General features: G+C 46.6%; 1 pseudogene; it reads right to left on the bottom strand.

Moving 5' to 3' along the window:
• Positions 1-12295: 12295 nt before the first annotated feature.
• Positions 12296-13033, bottom strand: LOC102135767 (small ribosomal subunit protein eS8 pseudogene; annotated as a pseudogene).
• Between the last annotated feature and the right edge of the window lie 8518 nt (positions 13034-21551).

The following is a 21551-nucleotide window of genomic DNA, read 5'->3' as shown; positions in this document are numbered from 1 at the left end:
GGAGCTCCGCCCTGAGTCATCGGCTATAATCGCGGCGGGCGGGGCTGAGGGGCCGGGGCGGGGCCTCTCCCCGCTCGCCCCTCCCCCACCTTCTCCCGCCCCTCCCCCCGCCGTCTCGTGCGCGTGCCCGGGCCGGAGTCGCCGGGGGCGGGCGCGGGCGCGTCTTCGGGGTCCGCCTGCGGGTGGGGCGCCGGAGGAGCGGTACTGGGGGCTTACTCCGTGGCCCCGGGAGGGTTTCGGCTTTCGCACTCGCTCTCTCCCTCTCCTTTGCGCCGACTGAGTGTTCCTGGGGCTGGAGCCCGTGCTCCCCGTGCCTGCCGCCCCTCTTTCCTGTACAAAGCCATCTCGCCCACCCCCACCCCACCCCCATCCCCCAACCCCCCCATATATGATAGCCGGGGACCATGAGGGCTGTCCGGGAGGAGCGCGGGGACGCTCATCTGACACCAGAAGGAAGCCAGGGAGAAAATGGAAGTTAGTGCAAACTCACCTGCCTTCCTTTGGAAACTTCAAGAAAAAAAGAGATTGTGTCAGCTGATGGCTTTTAGTCTCCTAGACTAAAAAGAAACTTTCGTTGCGGTGAACAGCTTTAAAGAAAAATCACATTTTCTTGGATTCGGATCTTTTTTATGGTAGAAGTTGGTTCTTGCAGTCTTACATCTTGACCCTCATTTGGGAAGTAAAGACCGAACCTAACCATGACATTTTTTGTTTGGTTTATTCAATTGCACTTGTAACCTGTCAAAGGAGAAAATTACAACACATTTAAAGATCTTTTCTGTTGTTGTTGTTGCTGATTCTCATTTTTTAACTTTTGTTGTTAAAGATCTTAATTTTATTTGTGATTCTAGAATTGGGCAACACCTCCATTAAATTAGAATAAGTGCTCCCATGAGCTGAGCAGAAGAGGTTGATTTTATAGACAGAGAAGGGCTGAAGAAAGCAGAAACAAAGAACCAAGACTGGATTGGTTGTTTCAAAATTACTTTCCTTGTAAGGAGGGGACAGCGAGACAGAATCATAGAAAAATAACTGATGAGGGCTTGCCACCATGGCTCATGCCTGTAACCCCAGCACTTCGGAAGGCCAAAACTGGAGGACTTCTTGAGTCCCGGAGTTTGAGACCAGCCGGAACAATACAGTAAGACCCCCATCTCCACAAAAACAAAAAATAAGCCAGGTGCAGTGGCTTATGCCTGTAGTCCCAGCTGCTCAGGAGGCTGATGTGGGAGGCTCATTTGAGCCCAGGAGTTTGAAGCTGCCATGAGCTGTGATTGTGCTTTTCATGCCAGCCTAAGCGACAGAGCAAGACCCTGTCTCTTTAAAAGAAAGAGAGAGAAAGAAAAAGAGAAATGACTGGTCATCACCAGGTTACATACATACAGATTACTATACAATTGACCCTTAACATGGGTTTGAACTGAGCAGGTCCACTTGTACATGGATGTTTTTCAATAAAAGTTACACCGAGTGTGCTTGCCTCTCCTGTCTCCCCTTCCACCTCCTCCACCTCTTCTGCTGCTGCCACCCTTGAGACAGCAGAATCAACCCCTCCTCTTCCTTCCCCTCCTCAGCCTCCACATGAAGATAATGAGGACGAAGATGTTTATGATGATCACTTCCACTTATTGAGTAGTAAATGTACATCTCTTCCTTATGATTTTCTTAATAACATGCTCTTTTCTCTAGCTTACTTTATTGCAAGAATACAGTGTATAATACATATAACATACAACGTATGTGTTAATTGACTGTTCATGTTATTGGCAAGGCTTTCGGTCAACAGTAGGCTATTGGTAGTTTTGGGAGATTCAAAAGTATGCAGGGGCCGGGCATGGTGGCTCACACCTGTAATCCCAGCACTTTGGGATGCCAAGCGGTGGATCACTTGAGATCAGGAGTTTGACACCAGCCTGGCCAATATGGTGAAACCCCAACTCTGCTAAAAATGAGCCGAGAGTGGTGGTGGATGCCTGTAATCCAGCTGCTTGGGAGGCTGAGGCAGGAGAATCGCTTGAACCCAGGAGGCGGAGGTTGCAGTGAGTCCAAGATCATTCCACTGCACTCCAGCCTGGGCGACAGAGCCACACTCCAATTCAAAAACAAACAAACAAACAAACAAAAAAGTTTGCAGGGATTTTCTTTTCTTTTCTTTCTTTTTTTTTTTTTTTGAGACAGAGTCTTGCAGCTATGCAGGGATTTTCGACTGCACGCAGTTGGTGCCCCCAACCACCTCCTGTCACCCCCCCAGCCCTCACCCCTCATTCGAAAGTAGCTTGTTTGGGAAATTAGACTATCATCTCTCCTGATGTCTCAGAAAGTCAGATTACAACTTGGTTTTGGTTTGGTGGTGTAGAACTTTAGCATGAGTGACTCCTTTCTGATTTTTAGTCGGGTCTGTTGAGGCCTAATGCAGGAGCTTAGTCCAAAACAGTGACCTCTTGTAACTTTTATTTAACAAACGTCAAAGAGCACCTCAATTCCCCTGGGAAAAGACAGACTGTGTTCCAGAAAGAGAGAATGTTTGGGAGGTGACATTTTAGATCTTTAGGCACCCTGACTCATTCGCTTCCCCAGAAACACTTTGAACTAATACTGGGCCTAGTTTTCAGCTCAGAATCAGAGAATATCCTCGAACCCCAGTCGATACCTCTGCCCTTTCCTGCCCTCAGATTACTCCTTCTGGAGGAAATGCCAGAGAGGACTGCCTATCATTTCCAACGGAATGATTCTCACTTGTAAAAGTACGCTTATCGGCTTTGGAGTCCAATAACTCCGGCGGTGATTAGGCCTCTGGGACTGATGCAGGTCACCAAACATGTTAGAGACTGGTGTGTAAACCTGAATATCAATGCACTGATTTCCCATGGGAAATATTACTGTTGAAGGAACTAGACCCCCAAATTTACTAGTCAGTGCCTGTCTTATGCTTCCTTATATCTGCAGCCCTGAACCCAGAGCCCATATTCAATAAATGTTGATGTTTATTAAAGATTGAATCCAGAGTGAAATTTTATTTCTATCTTCTTCCTTGCTCACTTTGCTTTCCACTGCAGTTTAAATAACTACAGTTTAAATAAACACAGAGGCCAGGTGTGGTGGTTCATGCCTGTAATCCCAGCACTTTGGGAGGCAGAGGTGGGCGGATCACTTGAGGTAAGGAGTTCAAGACCAGCCTGGCCAACATAGAGAAACCCCGTCTGTACTAAAAATACAAAAATTAGTTGGGCGTGGTGGCAGGTGCTTGTAATCCCGGGTACTCAGGAGGCTGGGGCAGGAAAATCGCTGGAACCTGGGGGGCGGAGTTTGCAGTGAGCCGAGATCATGCCATTGCACTCCAGCCTGGGCAACAGAGTGAGACTGTGTCTCAATAAACAAACAAACACCGAAAGTGGTGTTGGCCGTTTTTCCCCTGAAAGAAGCAGCAGGGAGGAAGCAGGTTATTCTGGGACCAACATAGCTGCTTCTGACAGTTGCTCTGGAGGCTAGAGCAGCTCCATCTTGGATGCTCATCTGCCATGTTCACTTCTGATGAACCCCAGTTCCAGGAATGCCTCTAAAATTTCCATTTTCACATACTTACCCTTAGGTCAAAATAACGTTGGTGTTACTGTAAACACATACTTACTATAAATCCTGCCTGTGGCGAATTCTCTATGGTATACAAGCCCTTGGACTTGAGGGTAACAGTGCAGGGATCCGCCATCTTGTCTTGCAGCCATCCAGGACATGGCTTGTGTTTGTAAGTCCCTATTAAGTGTTTCTTTCTGAGAAATTGGATTTGTCCACCACTTTCTTCAGCTTCTCAGCTTCCTCAGCCTTTGGAGGTAGGTGTGCGTAGACCTGCTCATCACAGAACAGTTATCCTCTACTAGGGACTTCCACAGGGCTTGTCTAAAACAGAGACACAAGTCTTGGAGAGCTGGCTGGAAGAAGCTGCTTCGAGCCACGTTGAATACCGAGCATCGTGTCTGGTCCTTGGTGGCTTTTTGTCTTCTCCAGGCCCTCGGACACTCCCTCTTTAGGTCTCCTGGAGTTCATTTGCCCAGATCAGAAGTTTAAGCATAACCCTAAATTTCTTTTGCCCCTCACTATTTAATTATCCTTTTGGCCGGGCGTGGTGGCTCACGCCTGTAATCCCAGCACTTTGGGAGGCCGAGGTGGGCGGATCACAAGGTCAGGAGATCGAGACCATGGTGAAACCCCGTCTCTACTAAAGATAGAAAAAATTAGCCGGGCGCAGGGGCGGGTGCCTGTAGTCCCAGCTACTCGGGAGGCTGAGGCAGGAGAATGGCGTGAACCCGGGAGGCGGAGCTTGCAGTGAGCCGAGATTGCGCCACTGCACTCCAGCCTGGGCAACAGAGCGAGACTCCGTCTCAAAAAAAAAAAAAAAAAAAAAAATTATCCTTTTTTTTTTTTTTGAGACTGGTTCTGTCTCCCAGGCCGGAGTGCAGTGGCGTGATCTCGGCTCACTGCAACCTCTGCCTTCCTGGCTCAGGCGATTCTCCTGCCTCAGCCGAGTAGCTGGGATTACAGGCACCCGCCACCATGCCCAGCTAATTTTTGCATTTTTAGTAGAGACAGGGTTTCACCATGTTGGCCAGGCTGGTCTTGAACTCCTGACCTTGGGTGATCCGCCTGCCTTGGCCTCCCAAAGTGCTGAGATTCCAGGTGTGAGCCACCAAGCCTGGCCCATTTAATTATCCTTAAATCTGTGGATTCCACCTCCTAGATATTCCTTGATTGTGAACTCCTGTCTGTCTTTAGTGCCACCAACCCGTCCAGGTCACCTTTGCCTGTCCTCTGGACCGTGACACGGCCTCCTGATGGATCCCCCAGCCTCTAATCTTTGTGGATGTGTGTGTGTGTGTGTGTGTGTGTGTGTGTAAGCAGTTGGTCATGTAAACCAGCCTCTAATCTTGTTCATCTCCAATTCATTGCCCACATGGTAGCCAGGGCGATCTTTGAAGCACAAAACAGGCCTTGCCCCTTCTCTGCCTAGAATTCTTTAATGCCTCTCTGTTGACTCCACACTCCTTGGCTTGGTGTACACAAGACCTTTCTCCCCTCAGCCTGGTGTGCACTCTGGCTGGCCTTGCTGCACCACATCATGCAGGCACTGACACAACTTGCCCTTGCCTCTGCCCACCCTGCTTCCTCCACCTGGAGAGCCCTTCTCTCCAACACCCAGTGGCCTCCCACTCTCTTTGCCTGGCTGACCCCCCTTCATCATCAGGTACTATCTTTGGCATCACTCTTCTTCATCTTCCTGATCTGAGTCATGTGTCCCTTCTATTATGGCAAAAACTGTGATTACTTTTGCACCAACCCAATAGGTGCTCTGTAGAAAGTAAAAAGTTTCCTCTTCAAAGCTTCCCTTCTTGTTAAAGGATAAATCATAAATGTTAAAAATAATAGTTTATTTTAAAGACTAACTTCCTTCAAGCCTCCTTGCTTTGTGCTAATAACTCTTTGTTAAGCCTTGTCGTATGTAGCTATTAGATATAAAAGAATAAGTACAGTCGGCAAGGTGCGGTGGCTCACGCCTGTAATCCCAGCACTTTGGGAAGCCAAGGCAGGTGGATCACAAGGTCAGGAGATCAAGACCATCCTGGCTAACACGGTGAAAACCCGTCTGTACTGAAAATACAAAAACAAAATTAGCTGGGTGTGGTGGCGGGCGCCTGTAGTCCCAGCTACTCTGGAGGCTGAGGCAGGAGAACGGCGTGAACCCGGGAGGCGGAGCTTGCAGTGAGCCGAGATCACGCCACTGCACTCCAGCCTGGGCGACAGAGTGAGACTCTGTCTCAGAAAAAAAAGAATAAGTACAGTCTATGTCCTTGTACTTTAACCAAGATGTTTGTGCTGGATGTACTCAAAGGCACGTTCCAGCTTGCAGCCTATGCCCCTTCCTTATTTAAAAATACTGTTACTTTTCTAAGTCCTTTCGCAAGCAACTTCATCATTTCTTTTGTTCTCTATTGCTTTCACCTATTTAAGAAAGTTTTAAATTATTAGCCAGTCGGATTTAATTTAGACTGTGAGGTCCCACTCCAGCCAATAGAGACAGGACACAGTAGCAGAGACAAACTGCATAAAGGATAAAAATTACTTCCCTCCTTTGTTCAAGTGTGCTCTTGCCATTGTTCCATTTGCAAGGAGCACCCTTTCCACAAAAAGTAAAATTACCTTGCTAAAAAAAACTTTTTGTCTAAATGCCAATTTTTCCTTGCCATACCAGGGAACAAGCATTCTGTTTCTAAATAAACATTTTACTTATAACATGCTCCCTTATACATCCCGTGCCACCCTGTCAATTGCACTGCATTGCAATTGCTTGTCTGATGGTCTAATTTGTCCATAGATTGAGTTTCGTGAGGGCAGGAGCAGACTTGTCAATCACCACTGGGTCCCCAACCTCTAGCATGGTGCCTGACAGACAGTAGTTACTAAAGCAACAATAATTGTAATGGCTACCATTTATTGAACATTAACTGCATGCCAGGTACTGTGTGAAAGGCTTTGTTTGGATTACTGCATTTAATTTTTATGGGAGAGGCTGTGATGTGTGCTGCCCAGATCCACTTTCAGGGATGAAGGACTTATTCCACCTACTGTTGGGTATGCTGTAGGAAGCCCAGTCTCAGCTTTATGGGGACTGATGCAGCTGAAGAAAACTGCCTCGCCCAAGATCACACATCCCTCCAGGGACAACCTGCATCCAGTGACTGATCTACTGAGGAGGGCCTTAGAGGCTCAGTCCCTTTGGTCCAACTCAGGATAGGGCTAACGGGCTACCCCGGCTCCAGAGCGCCCTCTGGGGTTGACTGCTGCTTTCTTTGGGACTGCATCACAGCTCAGCTTCTCCCTCTGTGCAGTCCTGCTTCCTGCGTGGCTCCTAGGAGAATTCCGTAATAAAGTCCAGCTTGCTGCCTCTCATAGTCAGCTTCCTGAGGAACCAAGCCTGGAACAATCCTCTTAGCAGCCTTCTAGATAGGCGTTAGTATGATTCTCCTTTTACAGATGAAGCAACTAAGGTTTGGAGACATTAACACAAGACTCTTGATTTGTGGAGGCGGGATTTGAATTGCGGCAGTTGACGCTGGATCCCACGCTATTAACCAGGCACTCAAACATGATAAGTGAATCAATGGCTTAATCCCACTTGTCACCAAGGGAAAAAATGTAAAAAGCTAGAATTGAGAAACAACGCTTTGTGCAAATGACTTTTTCTCAATGCTGAGGAAACAGGAGCCGCAGCTGACTGCTGTGGAAGATTGTAAATCAGCCCTATCAATGCTGTGCCCAGGGCTGGCTGACTCATAGCACAGGTCACAGACAGAGGACTCGAGCCCAGCTATAATGGTGAGTTTTAAATGAAAACGTCAACCACAAGATTTCAGCGTCTGGATGATTTAATCCATTTCTAATGGAACACAAGAGCCAGCCTAGGAAAACAGCCAGTTCTCCCTGATCTGTGCAAAATGCTGGTCATCCCAGGTCATTTTCGTTTGCCTTTGGGATGCTGTGAGAGATCGGCACGTGCAGTCATGCACACCTTCACTAGCCATGACCTCTCAGGGGGGCCCTTCCACTAGGGGCAGCCTAGATAAAAGGAGGCCAGGGCCATCTGGATGGAAGCCATGGCCTCTCTCTAATGTCCTGATGGTCAAGTGCATTGGGAGAGAAGGGCTACAGGCAGTAGGTATTAGCACCGAGGGGGATACAAGACATCCGGCTTGGTTATACTGTGCAGACTTCTATGATAAGCTCTATAAATATGCCCTGCTGGAGGTGGAGGGGGAAATCAATATGGCTTCACTGCAGAGTTTAGATTGCAGCACTAACTTTGCATCTGTTATTAAAAGTTAAAGTCTGTGCCTGCTTGGGCCCAGTCACCCTGTGCTCTCTGACCCTGTGTGGCAGGTATATCCTGGAACAAGCATCTAGGCCTTTAATCATAAACCATCCTGTTTAGCTATTTAACTCTCTACGTTCTTCCCTGAAAGAATGGCAGGAACCGTGGTACTGGGGACTCTAGCATCAAAAGCTAATTATGTTTTACTTTTTAGTTTTTGAGGTGGAGTCTCACTCTGTTGCCCAGGCTGGAGTGCAGTGGTGGGATCTCAGCTCACTGCAACCTCTGCCTCCTGAGTAGCTGGGATTATGGGTGTGTGGCACCACACTGGCTAATTTTTGTATTTTTAGTAGGGATGGGGTTTCACCATGTTTGCCAGGCTAGTCTCGAACTGCTGACCTCAAGTGATCCACCTGCCTTGGCCTCCCAAAGTGTTGGAATTACGGGCGAGAGTAATGGCACTCAGGTTTTTGTTTTTGTTTTTTTTTTTTTAAATATCAGGCGCTGTCCTGATCTCATTTATCTACCCAGCAACTCTAGGAAGCACAGGCTTTTATTAAACCCATTGCGTGGTTGAGGAAACAGGCTTGGAGATGTTGAATTACTTGCCTGAGCTCACATAGCTGACCAGCAGGTAAAACAAGGATTTGAAGCCCCGTCTGGCTGATTCTGCAACCTGTATTTAACCACAAGGCAAAACAGCCCTCCACCTCTTGCTGCCTCTCTTTTTCAGGTGAGTCCTAGCTGAACAGCCGAATTGCATTGAATAGTATCACCGCAAGTTCACCCACAACCTCGGAATGTGACCTTACTTTGCAGATGTGATCAAATTAAGATGAGGTCATACTAGATTAGAGTGGGCCTTAATCTAATGACTGGTGTCCTCATAACAAGAGGTCACCAGTTCATAACTGTAATCCCAGGACTTTGGGAGGCCAAGGCAGACAGATCCCTGGAGTCCAGGAGTTTGAGAGCAGCCTGGGCAACATGTCGAAATCCTGTCTCTACAAAATAAGCAAACATTAGCTGGGCGTGGTGGTGCAAGCCCGTAGTCCCAGCTACTTGGGAGGCTGAGGTGGGAGGATAGCTTGAGTCCGGGAGGCAGAGGTTGCAGTGGGCCAGTATCATGCCACTGCCCTCCAGCTTGGGTGACACAGCGAGACCTATGCCTCAAAAACAAAATAAAAAGAGGGGCCGGGCACGATGGCTCATGCCTGTAATCCCAGCACTTTGGGAGGCCAAGGTGGGTGGATCATTTGAGGTCAGGAGTTCCAGACCAGCCTGACCAACATGGTGAAACCCGATCTCTACTAAAAATACAAAAAAAAATTAGCCAGGTGTGGTGGTGCATGCCTGTAATCCCAGCTACTGGGGAGGCTGAGGCAGGAGAATCGCTTGAACCCTGGAGGCGCAGGTTGCAGTGAGCCTTGATCACGCCACTACACTTCAGCCTGGGCGACAGAGGAAGACTCTGTCTCAAAAATCAATAAACAAATAATAAGTAAATAAAAATAAAAAGAGGGAAATGTTGATACAGAGACACAGACATACAGGAAGAGGACCGTGTGACAATGAAGGCAGAGATCGGAGCAATGCACCTGTAAGCCAAGGAGCACCAAGGATTGTCCGCAACCTCCGGAAGCTGAAAGAGGCAGGTAGGATTCTCGTCTAGAGTCTTCCAGAGAGAACATGGCCCTGCTGCCTCCTTCATTCCTGACTTCTTCTTTAAGGTCAGGTTTCAATTCTATCACCCTGACTAAACATAAATGAATGGATAGCTTGTCAAGCAAGAAAACCAATAAATAATGATACGAATGTAGGAGGGAAGTGAAAAATGTCTGGGTAACCATTTGTTTATTCACTCCACCAAGCATTTGATGCCAGTCTCTGGGATTACAATGATGGACAAAACAGGCTCAGCCTCTGTGCTCAGGAGTTAACGATTTTGTGGAGTCAAGAACCCTGTGTACAGTTAAATTACATTACAACGTGGTAAATGCTGTTGCAGAGATACAGATAAAATGCTGCGGGAGCCGAAAAGGCAGAGCAACTAACTCAGCCTAGTGAATCTGGGAAGGCTTCAGGGAGACATTTGTGTTGAAAGAATTTTAAATCAATAATCAGTAATATACACACGATACAGAACTCCAGGTGCCAAAGGAGACTGCATTAGTTCACTAGGTCTGCTGGGACAAAGTACCACGAACTGAGTGGCTTCGAACAACAGACATGCATTGTCTCAGGTCTGGACTCTAGAAGTCCAAGCCAAGGTATCAGCAAGGTTGGTGCCTTCTAAGGGCTGCAAGGAAAAACGCTGTTCCATGCCTCTCACCTAGCTTCTAGTAGTTTGCTGGGCATCATCCTAATCTGCTTTCATTTTCACATGGCATTCTCCCTGTACGCCTGCCTGGGTCCAAATTCCTCTTTTTTTTTTTTTTTTTTTTTTTTTTGAGACAGAGTCTCACTCTGTCACCCAGGCTGGAATGCAGTGGCGCGATCTCAGCTCACTGCAACCTCCGCCTCCCGCATTCAAGCAATTCTTGTGCCTCAGCCTCCCCAGTAGCTGGGATTACAGGCATCTGCCACCATGCCCGGCTAATTTTTGTATTTTTAGTAGAGACAGAATTTTGCCATATTGACCAGGCTGGTCTCAAACCCCTGACCTCAGGTGATCCACCCGCCTTGGCCTCCAGAAGTGTTGGAATTACAGGCATGAGCCACCATATCCGCTGCCTCCTTTTCTTTCTTATATAGAGATGGGGTCTCACTGTGCTACCCAGGTTGGTCTTGAACTCCTAGGCTCAACTGATTATCCTGTCTCAGCCTCCCAAAGTGCTAAGATTACAGGCATGAGCCACCGCACCTAACCTCAAATTCTCCCAACAAGGACATTAGGGGCCCACCCTACTCCAGCATGACCTCATCTTAACTAATTACATCTGCAATGACACTATTTCCAAATACACTCACATTTTGAGGTCCTGAGGTAGGACTTCAACATATAACTTGGCGGGGGTGGGTGGCGGGGGTGGGGGAGGTTCACAGTTTACCCCGTAACGGGTACTCGGTGAAAAATAAACCTCCCGGCCAGACTTGGTGGCTCACACCTGTAATCCCTGCACTTTGCGAGGCTGAGGTGGGCTGATCACCTGAGGTCAGGAGTTCAAGACCAGCCTGCCCAACATGGTGAAACCTCATCTCTACTAAAAATACAAAAAAAAAAAAAAAAAAAAAAATTAGCCTGGCTTGGTGGCAGCCACCTATAATCCCAGCTCCTTGGGAGGCTGAGGCAGGAGAATCACTTGAACCCAGGATCTTGCAGTGAGCCAAGATCATGCTACTGTACTCCAGCTTGGGTGACAGAGCAAGACTCTGTCTCCAAAAAAAAAAAAAAAAAAAAAAGAAAAAGAAAAGAAAAGATAAAAGAAAGAGAAAGAAAAAGAAAAAGAAACTTCCTTTCCTCTACAGCTTCCCAGTTCCCTGCTCTAGAGGCAACGCCTCCAGCTTACTGAGTGTATTTCCAGGGGTCTCCCATTCATTTACCAACATATATGTGCACATTCTTCCTACTTGTAAAATGACAGCCATGTGCATTGGCATTTGCCTTCCTCTTTTTACTTAACAATGTTCCTGTGAAATTTTCCAAATCACTCCACACAGAGCCTCTTTACTCCTTTAAGTGACTCTACAGTACTTTCTAATTTATTGAACTGGTCTCCCATTAATAGATACTTAGTTTCCAATCTTCTGTTATTACAAACAATGCTGCAGAGTGTGTGTGTGTGTATATATACGTGTGTGTGTGTGTATATATATATACGTGTGTGTATATATATATACGTGTGTATATATATACATGTGTATATATATACGTGTGTGTATATATATACACGTGTGTATATATATACGTGTGTGTATATATGTGTGTGTGTGTGTGTGTGTATATATATATATAGAGAGAGAGAGGCAGACAGGGTCTCACTCTGTCACCCAGGCTGGAGTGCAGTGGCATGATCTCGGCTTACTGCAACCTCCACCTCCTGGGTTCAAGTGATTCTCGTGCCTCAGCCTCCCAAGTAGCTGGGATTACAGCATACACCACCATGCCTGGCTCATTTTTTTTTTTGTATTTTTAGTAGAGATGGGTTTCGCCATTGGCCAGGCTGGTCTCAAACTCCCGACCTCAAATGATCCACCTGCCTCAGCCTCCCAAAGTGCTGGGACTACAGGCATGAGCCACCACGCCTGGCCTGCAATGTATTTTCTTGTGCACAGGTCATTTTGCATGAAAATACGAGTAGATCTATCAATACCTGGAAGTGGAAGTGCTCCGTCATCAGGCCAATGCATTTTAAAATTTAAGTTATTTTGCCAAATTTGTCTCCAAGGAGGTCAGAGAAGGTCAGCCTCGTACCAGCAGTGTTCTGAGTGCACGTTCCCCATGATTTTTTTTTTTTTTTTGCCACAGAACAATAGATACCTTTATTCCATGGGCAAAGACAGAAAGGGTGAGGATTTATTTGCCTTTCGGGGCCTTGATTTTCCTGAGATAGAGCTCCAACTCCTTGCCCTCTGGCACATAGCCATGGGCTCGGCCACACTGTCCCGGCCTTCATGTGATGCATGCAAGAAGCTTGCCCTGCTGGAACTTCTCCTGGAGTCTCCTCCAGGAGACTGCTGATTTTGGCATTCTTTTCCCTTTCATCGTATTTCTTCTGAATTTTTTTAGATCGTTTTTTGTTTAAAGTCTTTTCTTCCTCAGGAGTCAGCTTGGCTCCCTTCTTGCAGCCCAGGGGCAGCACACAGTGGGACTCGTATCACTGGCAGTATGGTGTGCTGTCGGTGAGCATGAAGCCGTTCTTCACCAGGGTCTTGGCACAGACCAGCTTGTTATTGGACGCATTGTAGACAACATCAATGATCCTTGTTTTGCGACTACAACACTCTGAACCCCAGGAGAAATTCCCCATGTCCAGCCTCAGGGCACCACATTTCTTGTTACCTCCCTGCGCACGGACTGTGTGGATGCGGTGGGGGCCAATCTTGGTGTTGGCAGCCAGACACCCCAACTCATACTTATGCTTCTTGTGGTAGGGCTTTCTCTTGTCCCCAGTCTTGTGGCGCTTGTGCCAGTTGTCCCGAGAGATGCCCATTGCTCGGTGCTGGCTGGAAAGAAGCTCCACGATCTTGCCAGACTGTGTTAGCTAATGTTCTGATCTTTGCCAATCTGATATATCTCCCTTATACTTTTAATTTGAATTTCTATTATGATGAGTGTAATTGAGCATCTTTTCTTTTTTTTTTCAAGACAGAGTTTTACTCTTGTTGCCCAGGCTGGAGTGCAGGGGTGTGATCTCAGCTCACCGCAACCTCTGCCTTCCGATTTCAAGCGATTCTCCTGCCTCAGCCTCCCATGTAGCCTGGGATTACAGGCACCCACTACCACTCCCAGCTCATTTTTGTATTTTTACCAGAAACGGGATTTTGCCATGTTGATCAGGCTGGTCTCAAACTCTTGACCTCATGATCCGCCTGCCTCCGCCTCCCAGAGCGCTGGGATTATAGGTGTGAGCCACCGCGCCCGGCCCTCTTCAGGGATTTCTTGAACACCTCCTGACAATAATCCTTCAGCTAGGCTCCATGGAAGGTTTCAAAGACATGGAAGAGCTGATCTATGCCTTCTAAAATGGTAGACTCTAGTTGGGGCGTTAAGGCTTCTGCAATAGTTAATTTTATGTGTCCAATTGGCCACAGTACCTAGATATTTGGTCAAACATTATACTGGATGTTTCTGTGAGGACATTTTCTGGATGGCATTTATTGACTCTTTTTTTTTTTTTTTTTTTTTGAGACAGGGTCTTGCTCTGTCATCCAGACTGGAGTGCAATGGCGTGATCTTGGCTCACTGCAACCTCAGCCTGCTGGGTTCAATCGATCCTCCCACCTCAGCCTCCCAAGTAGCTGAGACTACAAGCATGCGCCAACATGTCTGGCTAATTTTTGTGTTATTATTATTATTATTTTTTGTAGTGATGGAGTTTCACCATGTTGGCCCAGGCTGGTCTCAAACTCCTGAGTTCAAGCCATCCACCTGCCTTGAACCTCTCAAAATACTGGAATTGCAGACATGAGCCACCGTGCCCAGCCCAAGATTGACATTTAAATCCATGGACTTTGATTCCAATGAAGGATTTATGAAGGGGGAAAAAAATCTGTGGACTTTAAGTAAAGCAGATTGACCTCCATAATATGGGTGGGCCTCATCCCATCAGTTGAAGGTCTTTAACAGAACAAAGACGAACCTCCCCTGGTAAGAAGTTCTGCCAGCAGACTGCCCCTGCCCCTTCCCTAAATCACTAGTTTGCCCACCAACCCTGCAGACTTTGGATTTGCACCTCTATAATCTCGTGAATCAAGTCCTTACAATAGATTTCTCTATTTACACATCCTCTTGGTTCTTTTTCTCTGGGAAACCCAGGCTAATATAACTCCTAATGAATTGCATGATCTTCGTGGTGATAATCTGACATTACCCAAAGGAAGCCTCCAATCAGAGAGACCTTGAACAGGAACTGGAGATTTCAGCAAGATTCCAAAGCAAAGTCGAGTTTGACTAGATGGAGGTAGAAGGAAGTGCCTTCTGGGTAGGGAAACACATTTGTAAGAGCAAACATATGGAGCTAGGCCCAAGCAGGAGACCAATCTTGGGGTCACAGGTGCTCTGTTACCTTCCCCATAGCAGCTGCCACAGTTGCACCTGGACACTTGTTAGTGGCAGTATATGTTCAATGTCTGTCTCTCTCCTTAGGCCATAAGCTGGTATGTGGGGCACATATACATTCCTCATGCCTACCTAGTTCCATTCTTAACACAAGTTGGTGTTGATTAAATATTATGAAATGAATGAATTCACTTTGCCTTCCTGCTGAATTATAGTCAATGGCAGAATTAATTCCCTACCCTTTTCCAAAAGGTGTCACAAAATTGGCAATGATGGTTATGAGAATTGCTTTTTCCTAATGGGGAGTCAATTTTATTATTTTCCATTTCAAAATACATCCTTGTAAACAATTCAGATAATGCATAAAAATACAAAAAAGAATATCTGTAATCTCATTGCCCAGAGATGAGTTGAGAAATGAAATAACATTAAATTGCCACCGACTGTAAAATGTGGTGTATTGTTATTGCCACATTATCAGATCTTTCCTTGCTCCTGAACTGAGACCCTCATATTTATTGAGTGTGCTTGCTGTGCGTTAGCCAGTGTGTAGGATCTGAAATACAAAGGTAAATAAGGCAAGCATAGGGTATTCCTGGCTTCTGGAAGTGTCTAGTTAGTTATCTAGGCCAGGTAGGCATGGTGGCTCGTGCCTGTAATCCCAGTGCTCTGGAAGGCTGAGGCAAGAGAATTGCTTGAATCCAGGAGTTCAAGACCATCCTGGGCAATATAGTGAGACCTCATCTCTATAAAAAATATTTTAGGCCAGGCACAGTGGCTCATGCCTGTAATCCCAGCACTTTGGGAGGCCAAGGTGGGTAGATGACCTGAGATCAGGAGTTCGAGACCTGTCTGACCAATATGGTGAAACCCCATCTCTACTAAGAAATAAAAAAATTAGCCAGGCATGGTGGCGGGCGCCTATAATCCCAGCTACTTGGGAGGCTGAAGCAGGAGAATCGCTTGAACCCAGGAGATGGAGGTTGCAGTGAGCCGAGATCATGCCATTGCACTCCAGCCTGGGCAACAGAGCAAGACTCCGTCTTGGGAAAAAAAAAAAAAAAAGGGCCAGGCACGGTGGCTCACGCCTGTAATCCCAGCACTTTGGGAGGTCAAGGCAGGTGGATCACAAGGTCAGGAGATCGAGGCCATCCTGGCTAACATGGTGAAACCCTGTCTCTACTAAAAATACAAAAAATTAGCCAGGCATGGTGGCATGTGTCTGTAGTCCCAGCTACTCGGGAGGCTGTCTCAAAAAAAAAAAAAAAAAAAATCTTAAAAAAAATTAGCTGAGTGTGATGGTGCACACCAGTAGCCCCAGCTACTCAGGAGGCTGAGGTGGGAGGATGGCTTGAGCCCAAGAAGTGGAGGCTGCAGTCAGCCAAGATTGCACCACTGCACTCCAGCCTGGGTGACAGAGCAAGGCCCTGTCTCAAAAAAAGAGAAAATTTCCTGGAATCAAAGCTTTTTACGGACTCTGGTGTTTCTGTGTCATCTCTTGGCTGCTGGACACAGGCTCTTTTTGCTGTGCTTGAAAACACGTTTTTCTTTTCCCAAGCTGTGGTGAACAAACCCCTCAGAACATTTCCCCAAAGCCATTTCCATTTGATAGAAAATGTGTTGTTAGATTTTTGAAGGATTCTTTTCATTACTTCCCCTGGGTCCCTCTGGAAACCTGGCCTCAGTTTAATGATTTTCTTGGTGGTGGTTGTGTCTAAAGATCACATTCTCCTACCAGGGAGCAGCTGTTTACCCTGACAGACCAAACTGGTTTAACTTTATTACTTTTCACTAATAAAAAGAAACATTGTTCTTAGTAAGTAGAAAGAATATTTAACACCATTTTCCTTATTTATGTTTGGTTTGTTTGTTTGTTTCTTTGTTTGTTTGTTTTCTAGAGACAGGGTCTCGATCTGTTGCCCATCCTGGAGTGCAGTGGTGGAATCATAACTCACTATACCTTGACCTCCTGTGCTCAAGTAATCCTCCTGCCTCAGCCTTGAGTAGCTTGGACTGCAGGCGTGCACCACCACATCCAGTAGATTTTCTTATTTTTCATAGAGGTGAGGTCTCACTATGTTGCTCAAGCTGGTCTCAAACTCCTGGCCTCAAGCAATAGTCCTGCCTCAGCCTCCCAAAGTGTTGGGATTACAGGCATGAGGTACCATACTCAGTCTTATATTTTGATTTTTTAAATGTTAATAATTTTTAAGTACATAAACGATATATAAAACATATGCTTGTTAGAAAATGTATGTAAAATTTTAGGCCAGGCGCGGTGGCTCACACCTGTAATCCCAGCACTGTGGGAGGCCAATGTGGGTGGATCACCGGAGGTCAGGAGTTCAAGACCAGCCTGGCCAACATGATGAAACCCCATCTCTACTAAAAATACAAAAAAATTTGCTAGGCATGGTGGCACACACCTGTAATCCCAGCTACTTGGGAAGCTGAGGCAGGAGAATCGCTTGAACCCAGGAGGCAGAGGTTGCAGTGAGCCGAGATCATGCCATTGCACTCCAGCCTGGGTGACAGCAAGACTTTGTCTCAAAAATTTAAAAATAAAAAATAAAATATTAAACAATTGAATAAAGGAAGCTTATCATCCAAGAAGTCTTGGTCTGGCCTTTTTGTTGCTTTCTTTTTATTTTATTTTGTTTTTATTTTTTTTTCCATTGTCAATATTCAATATGATGTTGCTTTCTTTTGTTGTTGTTGTTGTTGTTTTGAGACAGAGTCTCACTGTGCCACCCAGGCTGGAATGCAACAGTGAGATCTCAGCTCACTGCAACCTCTGCCTCCAGGTTCAAGTGATTGTCCTGTCTCAGTCTCCCAAGTAGCTGGAAGTACAGGTGTGTGCCACCACAACTGGCTAATTGTTGTATTTTGGGTAGAGATGGGGTTTCACCATGTTGGCCAGGCTGGTCTTTAATTCCTGACTTCAAGTGATCCACCTGCCTCGGCCTCCCAAATTGCTGGGATTATAGGCATGAGCCACCACGCTCGGCCCTTTTTGGGGTTGTTCTTACAGGGTATAGGCATGGAGCTTAATGCACTTTCACCTGGGGAAAACTTGTTATGATTTTCCAAAGTTCCTCTGTTCCAGATTAACTTCATTCAAAACCTGTGGATTACAGCTGGGTGAGGTGGCTCGTGCCTGTAATCCCAGCACTTTGGGAGACCGAGGTGGAAGGATCTCCTGAGGTCAGAAGTTTGACACCAGCCTGGCCAACATGGTGAAACCCCGTCTCTACTAAAAATACAAAAAAATTAGCCAGGCATGGCAGCGGGCACCTGTAGTCCCAGCTACTCAGGAGACGGAGGTAGGAGAATAGCTTGAACCCCGGAGGCGGAGGTTGCAGTGAACCAAGATCGCGCCACTGCACTCCAGCCTGGGTGACAGAGCAAGACTCCGTCTCAAAAAACAAAAACAAAAACAAAAACAAAACCTGTTGATTACTCATCCAGCTATTGTGTACTGTTGATTGGCCACAGGATGCCAAGACCTACTCTTGAACTGGAGTGGCAATCTTTGCCCTGGAGGACTCTATACCTGGTGAAGCAGCCCGTGCCCTCAGGGTTAGGACTGGTAGCCCCAGGACTATTTCAGGCCTCAACACTAGGCTGGTAAAGGCACATTTTGAAAACTGGGGATAGTGTTTGCTAGTTAGTGGCAGCTCACTGTATGTGCAAATGGCAGGCAGGTCCAAACGCAAAGACCAAGGTGTGCTTGTGCTGGACTCAGTCGCCAACACGATGTGGGAGAGGAGGCCAGTAATATGGTTCTTTCTCTTTTTTTGCCTTTATTGTTAACATTAAGGGCAGAGCTAGATTCTGCAGTTAGAATTTTAGAAAATGTATTGCTTTCTCTCTAGTTACAAAAGCAATTTATATATACTCTATCAAAGTTGAATGGCTGGATGTGGCAGCTCACACCTGTAACACCAACACTTTGGGAGGCCAAGGCAGGAGGATTGCTTGAGTCCAGGAGTTTGAGACCAGCCTGGGCAACCTAGGGGGAGATCCTATATTTACATAAAATAAAATTTTTGAAAAATTAGCCAGTTGGCCAGGCACGGTTGCTCACGCCTATAATTCCAATACTCTGGGAGGCCAAGGTGGGCAGATCACCTGATGTCAGGAGTTCAAGACCAGCCTGACCAATGTGGTGAAACCCCGTCTCTACTAAAAATGCAAAAAAAAAATAGCCAGGCGTAGTGGCACATGCCTGCTACTCAGAAGGCTGAGGTGAGAGAATCACTTGAACCTGGGAGGCAGAGGTTGCAGTGAACTGAGATCAAACCACTGTACTCCAGCCTAGGTGACAGAGCAAGATTCCATCTCAAAACACGAAAAAAAAAATCAGCCAGGCATGGTGGCATGCACCTGTACTCACAGCTACTTGAGAGGCTGAGGCAGGAGGATCACTTAAGCCTGGGAATTCGAGGCTGCAGTAAGCCCTGATTGTGCCATTGCACTCCAGCCTTCGTAACAGAGCTAGACCCTGTCTCAAATAAATAAACAAAAATTAGAAAATACAGCAGTCACAAACAAATGAAAATCTCACAAATGGGTGGGAACTCTTAAGGAGACACAATTAAGGTTGATATTGGGAAGAACTTGCTAACAAGTAGGAGTGAGCTCCTGGTCACCGGCCGTATTAACAGAGCAGAAGACCGGATTGTCTCAACCTCTACAAGGACTTGGGGCTCTGATTTTTGTGATGGGGGCGCCTGTCCTCAGCCTACTGGGTTCTAAACGGCATGTCCCTTTGCCCCCATAGAGCAAGAAAGGGCAGAGTAAAGCAAGGCTGTGCAGAATGGTGTTTGCAGAGTGGGTTATAGGCCTCAGGCTGGGAATGCCACTATTTATTCATTCATTCGTTCATCCATCCACCCAATCTTTAAGTATTTATTGAGTGCCTACTGTGGGCTGGACACCACACCAAACTCTGGGGATGTTCTGTGAACAAAACAAACTCTGACACTCAAATTATACAGATGATAATTTTGGTGCAATTGTTAACACTAAGAAGGAATAGAATAAGGTGCCTTGAGAAATTAAATACGGAGGGAACCCTCCAAGTCGGGAGGTCGGGAAGGCATCTTGAGGAGTCACATGTAAGCTGAAGCTTGTTGGATGAGTGGGAGTTAGCTGGGCAGGAAGAGTGTGGGGAGAAACGACGCCACTGCAGGTGTGAAGGTCTGTGCTAAGGGACCTTCAGGGAATGAGACAACGCCATTGAGAGAGGCGCATGCGAATAGGGCTCTGGCTGATGAAGTAGGCGAGGCCTGGGGAGCCTCTATAGGGATGCGAGGATTTATCCCAAGAGTAATAGGAATCGCTTGCAGATTTTTTTTTTTTTTTGAGATGGAATCTCACTCTGTCACCCAGGCTGGAGTGCAGTGGTGCAATTTCAGTTCACTGTAACCTCCGCCTCCCGGGTTCAAGCGATTCTCTTGCCTCAGCCTCCTGAGTAGCTGGGATTACAGATGCCCACCACTACGCCTGGCTAATTTTTGTATTTTTAGTAGAGACGGGGTTTCGCCATGTTGGCCAGGCTGGTCTCGAACTCCTGACCTCAGGTGATCTGCCTGCCTGGGCCTCCCAAAGTGCTGGGATTATAGGGGTGAGCCACTGCACCCGGCCCACTTGCAGAATTTTAAGCAGAGGAGTGGCGTGATCAGGTTTGTGTTTTTAAAAAATCATTTGGCTGCCATGTGGAGAATGCCTTGCAGGAGGGTAACATTGGCAGCAGACTCCAGGTTCCCATGTAAGTTCAAAGGCCAGAGGGCAAGGCAGAGGGGGAAAAAAAGGTCAACATGAACATTTCAGGGAGAGATGATGTGGCTGGGGCAAGAATAGGTTTGATTGAATATATATTAGTGTCAGGCACTGTGCTCAGCAATTTACCTGCATGATCTCCTTCAATCCTCACAAACACCTATGAAATAGGTACTATTATGATTGTTGTTTTGTAGGGACCACTGAGGCTCAGAGATGTTAAGAAACTTGCCCAAGATCACACAGCTGGTGAATGGAGAGCCAGGATTTGAACTCCTGGGGTTAATTACCACTCATAACAGCATGCCCCTTGGGCTCAGTTATCACCCATACTGGACAGAATCAGATCAACTCAAACTATACTTCAGAGTAAGAAGCAACAGGCCAGGTGCCATAGCTCACGCTTGTAATCCTAGCACTTTGGAAGGCTGAGTCGGCAGATTGCTTGATCCCAGGAGTTCGAGACCAGCCTAGGTAACATAGCAAGACCCCCATCTCTACAAAAAACACAAACATTAGCCAGGCAGGATGGCATGCACCTGTAGTCCCAGCTTCTCAGGATGCTGAGGTGGGAGGATCACCTGAGCCCAGGAGGTTGAGGCTGCAGTGAGTGCTGGACTCTAGCCTGGGTGACAAAGCAAGACCCTGTCTCAAAAAAAAAAAAAAAAAAAAGCAACAGAACTTGGTGATAAATGATTAGTTCTACCTAGTATCGTTGGGACAGCTATTTCAAAGTGAAAATTTGTTGTAGGTATACCTTAACAAGAGGAAAGTTGCAGATCAGTAAATTTACACTAAAGTAATAATAATAATAGCAAACATTTACATAGCACTTTCTCTGCGCTATGTAAAGTTCTTCTAAGAGGTTAATCCTTAGAGGATTCACTTAATCCTCTTAAGAGCCCTAAGAGGGAGGTGTTATTGGTATCATCCCCATTACACAGACAAGGAAACTGAGGTACGTAGAGCTCAAGGAACTTGCCCAAGGTCACACAGTAGCAAGTCTCACAGGGGTGTATAAGCCCCGGCAGGCTGGCTGGCTGCAGAGGGCGGCATTTTAACCACAGGCCATGCAGGTTCCAGGGGCTCCTGCAATGTAATGGTCCTCCTACCTGAGGCCAAACCTCACCAGAGGAACTCATTTCTCTGAGTACAAGAGCCCAGGAGTGGCTGTGTGTGATGGCTCAC

The sequence above is a fragment of the Macaca fascicularis genome, chromosome 9 (assembly GCF_037993035.2).
Source record: "Macaca fascicularis isolate 582-1 chromosome 9, T2T-MFA8v1.1".
In the NCBI taxonomy this organism is placed as follows: Eukaryota; Metazoa; Chordata; class Mammalia; order Primates; family Cercopithecidae; genus Macaca; species Macaca fascicularis.
This window is presented reverse-complemented; position numbering and strand designations above follow the sequence as displayed.